The sequence below is a fragment of the Panthera onca genome, chromosome B1 (genome assembly GCF_046562875.1).
Source record: "Panthera onca isolate mPanOnc1 chromosome B1, mPanOnc1 haplotype 2, whole genome shotgun sequence".
NCBI classification, from domain to species: Eukaryota; Metazoa; Chordata; class Mammalia; order Carnivora; family Felidae; genus Panthera; species Panthera onca.
The window spans coordinates 121920674-121926995 of NC_138342.1; the positions used below are offsets into that span (position 1 = coordinate 121920674).

The 6322-nt window shown below is 37.4% G+C and overlaps 1 non-coding gene across 1 annotated transcript; it reads left to right on the forward strand.

The window, feature by feature from the left end:
* The first annotated feature begins 502 nt into the window (after positions 1–502).
* Positions 503–609, forward strand: LOC132693393 (U6 spliceosomal RNA). Its single transcript, XR_009616779.1, has one exon. It is a non-coding gene; the product is annotated as a U6 spliceosomal RNA (small nuclear RNA).
* Positions 610–6322: the final 5713 nt, after the last annotated feature.

A 6322-nucleotide genomic window follows, 5' to 3' on the forward strand; every position in this document is an offset into this window, starting at 1 on the left:
CCCCCCCCCTTTTCCAAGGTGGCTGGGACTGGTTTACTGATCTATTGGATACCCATCAATATCAGATCAGTTTTAGAGGGAATGAAAAACTGGATTTGACTCTACTGTTAATATTTCTGGGAGTATACTTGGGGATAAAACTAATAATGTCATATAGTGCCAAACTATGCAGAAAAATATCCAAGTTCTCAGATAAAGAAAGATCTGTGATACCCCATCCCTTAGAATAAGGGAGTTACAACCTGTACCATGTTAAATCTTTCCATTCCAAAGCCCTTCTGTGCCCTATTTTGGCTTGAAGCAGTTACAGAAGACCACCTCTGCCCCTGTTCCATAGAAATGGAATAAAGATTGACAATGGAAAATTATAACAGGAGAAAATTTAGCATGTCTGACTCTTTGTTGCTTCTATTTCCCTTGCTGCTAAGACCTATAGATTAAAAACTTCGGCTTAGTCCTGCATATAGGCATGTTACAGCTCAGATTTACAAATAAAAAATGTGTGCTTGCTTTGGCAGCACATATACTAAAATTGGAATGATACAGAGAAGATTAGTATGGCCTCTGCAGAAGGATGACATGAAAATTCATGAAGTTTTTCATATGTTTACCATGAAGGTAGACTTAGGGAACTTAGCGACTTACTAAAACATAATAACATAGGAGTCCCAGAAGATGAAGAGAGGAAAAAGGGGGCAGAAGATTTGTTTGAGCAAATAACAGCTGAAAACTTCCCTAATCTGGGGAAGGACACAGACATCGAAATCCAAGAAGCACAGAGAACTCCCATTAAATTCAACAAAAGCCAGCCATCACCAGGCATATCATAGTCAAATTCACAAAATACACAAATAAAGAAAGAATCCTGAAAGCAGCAAGGGAAAAAAAGTTCTTTAACCTACAGGGGAAGACAGATCATGTTTGCAGATCTGTCCACAAAAACTTGTCAGGCCAGGAGGGAATGGCAGGAAACACTCGATGTGCCAAATGGGAAAAATATGCAGTCAAGAATACTTTATCTGGCAAGGCTGTCATTCAGAATAGAAGGAGAGATAGAGTTTCCCAGACAAACCAAAAACTTGAGATTGTGACCACTAAACCAGACCTGAAGGAAATATTAAGGGATACTCTTTGAGTGAGGTGGGGGGAGACCAAAAGCAACAAAGACTAGAAAGGAACATAGAACATCACCAAAACACCAGCTCTACAGGTAACACAATGGCATTAAATTTGTACCTTTTAATAATCACTCTAAATGTAAATGGACTAAATGCTCCAACCAAAAGACATAGGGTGTCAGGGGTGCGTGGGTGGCTTAGTTGCTTAATCTACTAATTCTTGACAGCTCAGGTCATGAGCTCATGGTTCATGAGATCAAGCTCCACATCGGACTCTGCAGTGACAATGTGGAGTCTGCTTGGGATTCTCTCTCTCCCTCTCCCTCTGCCCCTCTCCAGCTCACACACTCTCTCTGTCTCAAAATAAATAAATAAACATTAAAAAAAGACACACGTTATCAGAATGGATTAAAAAAAACAAGATAAATCTATATGCTGCCTACAAGAGACTCATTTTAGATCTAAAGACACCTGCAGATGGAAGGTGGGGGGATGGAGAACCATCTATCATGCTAATGGACATCAAAGAAAGCTGAAGTAGCCATACTTATATCAGGCAAACTAGATTTTAAAATAAGGACTGTAACAAGAGATGAAGAAGGGTATTATACCATAATCAAGGGGTCTATCCATCAAGAAGATCTAACAATTGTAAATATTTATGCCCCCAACTTGTAAATACCCAATATATAAATCAATTAATAACAAACATAAAGAAACTCATTGATAATAATACAATAATAGTAGGGGACTTTAACACCCCACGTACAACAATGGACGGCAGATTATTTAAGCAGAAAATCAACAAGGAAACAATGGTTTTGAAAATTAAAAATAGAACTACCCTACAACCCAGCAATTGCACTACTAGGTATCTATCCAAGGGATACAGGTGTGCTGTTTCAAAGGGTCACATGCACCCCAGTGTTTATAGCAGCGCTATCAACAATAGCCAAAGCATGAAAAGAACTCAAATGTCCATCGACGGATGAGTGGATAAAGAAGATGTGGTATATATACAAAGTGGAGTATTACTTGGCAATCAAAAAGAATGAAATCTTGCCATTTGCAACTACATGGATGGAACTGGAGTGTATTATGCTAAGCAAAAGTAGTCAGAGAAAGACAAATATCATATGACTTCACTCGTATGAGGACTTTAAGATAGAAAACAGACGAACGTAAGGGAAGGGAAACAAAAATAATATAAAACCAGGGAGGAGAACAAAGCATAAAAGACTGAAATATAGAGAACAAACAGAGGGTTGCTAAAGTGGTTATCAGAGGGGGGGTGGTCTAAATGGGTAAGGAGCATTAAGGAATCTACTCCTGAAATCATTGTTGCACCATATGCTCTTTGGATGTAAATCAAACAATAAATAAATTTTTTAAAAAAAGGAAACAATAGTTTTGAATGACACACTTCACTGGATGGACTTAACAGACATTTTCAGGAGATTTCATCCTAAAGCAGCAGAGTACACATTCTTTTCAAGTGCACGTGAAACATTTTCCAGAATAGAACACATACTTGGTCACAAATCAGTCCTCAACAAATACAAAAAGACTGAAATCATACCATGCATATTTTCAGACCACAATGCTATGAAACATGAAGGCAACCACAAGAAAAATTTTAGAAAGACCACAAATACATGGAGGTTAAAGAATATTCTACTTGGGGCGTCTGGGTGGCTCAGTTGGTTAAGCATCTGACTTAGGCTCAGGTCATGATCTTGCAGTCCATGAGCTTGAGTCCCACATCAGGCTCTGTGCTGACAGCTCAGAGCCTGAGGCCTGCTTTAGATTCTGTGTCTCCCTCTCTCTTGCCCCTCCCCTGCTCATGCTTTATCTCAAAAATAAATATTTAAAAAATTTAAAAAAAAGAATATCCTACTAAAGAATGAATGGGTTAACCAGGAATTAAAGACAAATAAAAAAAGTACATAGAAGCAAATGAAAATGAAAACACAGTAGTCCAAAACCTTTGAGATGCAGCAAAGGCAGTCCTAAGAGAGAAGTATTTTGCAATACAGGCCTACATCAAGAAGCAACAAAAGTCTCAAGTATACAACCTAACTCTATGCCTAAAGGAACTAGAAAAGGAATAGCAAATTAAGCCTAAAGCAAACAGAAGAAGGGAAATAATAAAGATTAGAGCAGAAATAACTGGTACAGAAACAACAACAAAAAGAGCAACAACAAAACAGTGGAAGATGATCCTGGCAATAGATGCAGAAAAAGCATTTGACAAAGTACAGCATCTATTCTTGATAAAAACCTTCAAAAAAGTAATGATAGATGCACCACACCTCACTGTCATAAAGTCCATATATGAAAGACTCACAGCTAATATCATCCTCAATGGGGAAAAATTGAGAGCCTTTCCCCTTTGGCCAGGAACAAGACAAGGATGTCCACTCTCACCATTACTATTTAACATAGTACTGGAAGTCTTAGCCTCAGCAACAAGACAGCAAAAAGAAATAAAAGGCATCCAGATCAGCAAGGAAGACATCAAACTTTCACTATTTGCAGATGACATGATACTTTATGTGGAAAACCCAAAAGACTTCACCAAAAAATTGCTAGCACTAATACATGAATTTAGCAGTCAAAGGGTGTAAAATCAACATGCAGAAATCTGTTGCATTTTATACACCAAAAATGAAGCATCAGAGAAAGAAATCAAGGAATCAATCCCATTTGCAATTGCACCAAAAACAGATACCTAGGAATAAACCTCCCCAAAGAGATAAAAGATCTGTACTCTGAAAATTGTAGAACACTTATGAAAGAAATTGAAGAGAACACAAAGAAATGGAAAAGCATTCCATGCTCATGGATTAGAAGAGCCAAATATTGTTAAAATGTCTATACTACCCAAAGCAATCTACACATTTAATGCAATCCCTATCAAAATACCACCAGCATTTTTCACGGAGCTAGAACAAACAATCCTAAAATTTGTAATGAACCACAAAAGACCCCAAATAAGCAAAGCAATCCTGAAAAAGAAAAATAAAATGGAGGCATCACAATTCTGGATTTCAAGCTATATCACAAAGCTGTAGTCATCAAGATAGTATGGTACTGGTACAGAAACAAATACATAGATGGATACAGATACATAGTGGAACAGAATAGAAAACCCAGAAATGGACCCACAATTCTTTGGTCAGCTAATCTTTGACAAAGCAGAAAAAAATTGCCAATGGAAAAAAGACAGTGTCTTTAAAAAGTGGTGTTGGGAAAACTGGACAGCAACATGCAGAAGAATGAAACTGGACTTTCTTACACTATACATAAAAATAAGTCAAAATGGATTAAAGACCTAAATGTGAGACAAGAAACCATCAAAACCCTAGAGGAGAACACAGGAGCAACCTCTTTGATCTTGACCATAGCAACTTCTTACTAGACATGTCTCTGGAGGCAAGGGAAACAAACAAAACAAACAAACAAACAAACAAACAAGAACTATTGGGACTTCACAGGATAAAAAACTTCTACATAGTGAAGGAAACAATCAACAAAACTAAAAGGCAGCCTAATAGGAGAAGATATATGCAAATGACATATCTGATAAAGGGTTGGTATCCAAAGTCTACAAAAAACTTATCAAACTCAGCACCCAAAAAACAAACAATCCAGTGAAGAAATGAGCAGAAGACATGAATCGACACTTTTCCAAAGAAAACATCCAGATGGCTAACAGACACATGAAAAAATGTTCAACATCACTCATCATCAGGGAAACACAAATCAAAAGCAAAATGAGATACCACTCAACACATGTCAGAATGGCTAAAATTAACAACACAAGAAACAATAGGTGTTGGTGAGGATGTGGAGAAAGGGGAACCCTCTTGAATTGTTGGTGGAAATGCAAACTGGTACAACAACTCTGGAAAACAGTATGAAGTTTCCTCACAAAATTAAAAATAGAACTACCTCACAACCTAGGAATTGCACTAATAGGTATGTACTCGAAGGATACAACAATACAGATTTGAAGGGGTACATGTACCCCAATGTTTATAGCAGCATTATCAACAATAGCCAAACTATGGCAAAAACCCAAATGTCCATTGACTGATGAATGAATAAAGAAGATGTGACATATATATATATATACTATATATATATATATACTATATATAGTAATATTTCACTGTGTGTATATGTATATACGTATATACATATACACACAGTGAAATATTACTAAGCCATCAAAAAGAATGAAATCTTGCTGTTTGCAATGACATGGTGGAGCTAGAGTGTGTTGTGCTAAGCAAAATACGCCAGTCAGAGAAAGACAAATATATGATTTCACTCATCTATGTGGAATTTATGAAGCAAAATAGATAAACATATGGGAAAGATGAAAAAGAGAACAAACTGAGGGTTGGTGGAGGGATGTGGGTGGGGGATGAACTAGATGGGTGATGGGTATTAAGAAGGGTGCTTGTGATGAGCACTGGGTGTTGTATATAAGTGATGAATTACTGAATTCTGCTCCTGAAACCAATATTGCACTGTATGTTAACTAAGTAGAAGTCAACTAAAAATTAAAAAAAAAAAAAAAAAAGACTTACAAAAAATGCTCTTTACCCAAAACTTACCTTATCTGAGGCAATGAGGAAGTAGCCAGAGAGGTCATCATCCCAATTCTTCAAGATTGAAAAGTGATCAAAACTCAGGGGGAAACTGAAACTGTGCCCCATAGAGTTAATGAGATTAAACTACCAGAAAGTTTAAAGTTTGTTTTTCAGGTAACTGTTTCCCCCTGATCAGCTAGTGTGTCTTTTCAGACCCCACCCACAAACTCATTAGCTGTCTCTGCAAGGGCCTGGACTCGAGGTCCACTGATACGGTTCCAGCCTAGGAACAAGCAAGGCCCTGCATGCCTTAACCTAGACCACAAGCCTAAGACCCATCCAGGTTATACCAGCTCTTGGAGCAAGTCCATAGCCCCTTCTCCGTTCTAAAGTAATCTCCTGATGTCAGGAACTGAACTTTGCCTTGTTCTGATGTCAAGTCTCCACCCCAAAGTGAACATGGGAATATACATTACATACATGTTTGTTCAATCCACATACTCCATCTTTCCTCATAAATAATCATAAATTTCCTTACCCTTTATCAAGATGTATGTAAAGGATTCTTTGGATTTTTTTCTCCTGTCTGTTCAAGTCTATTCC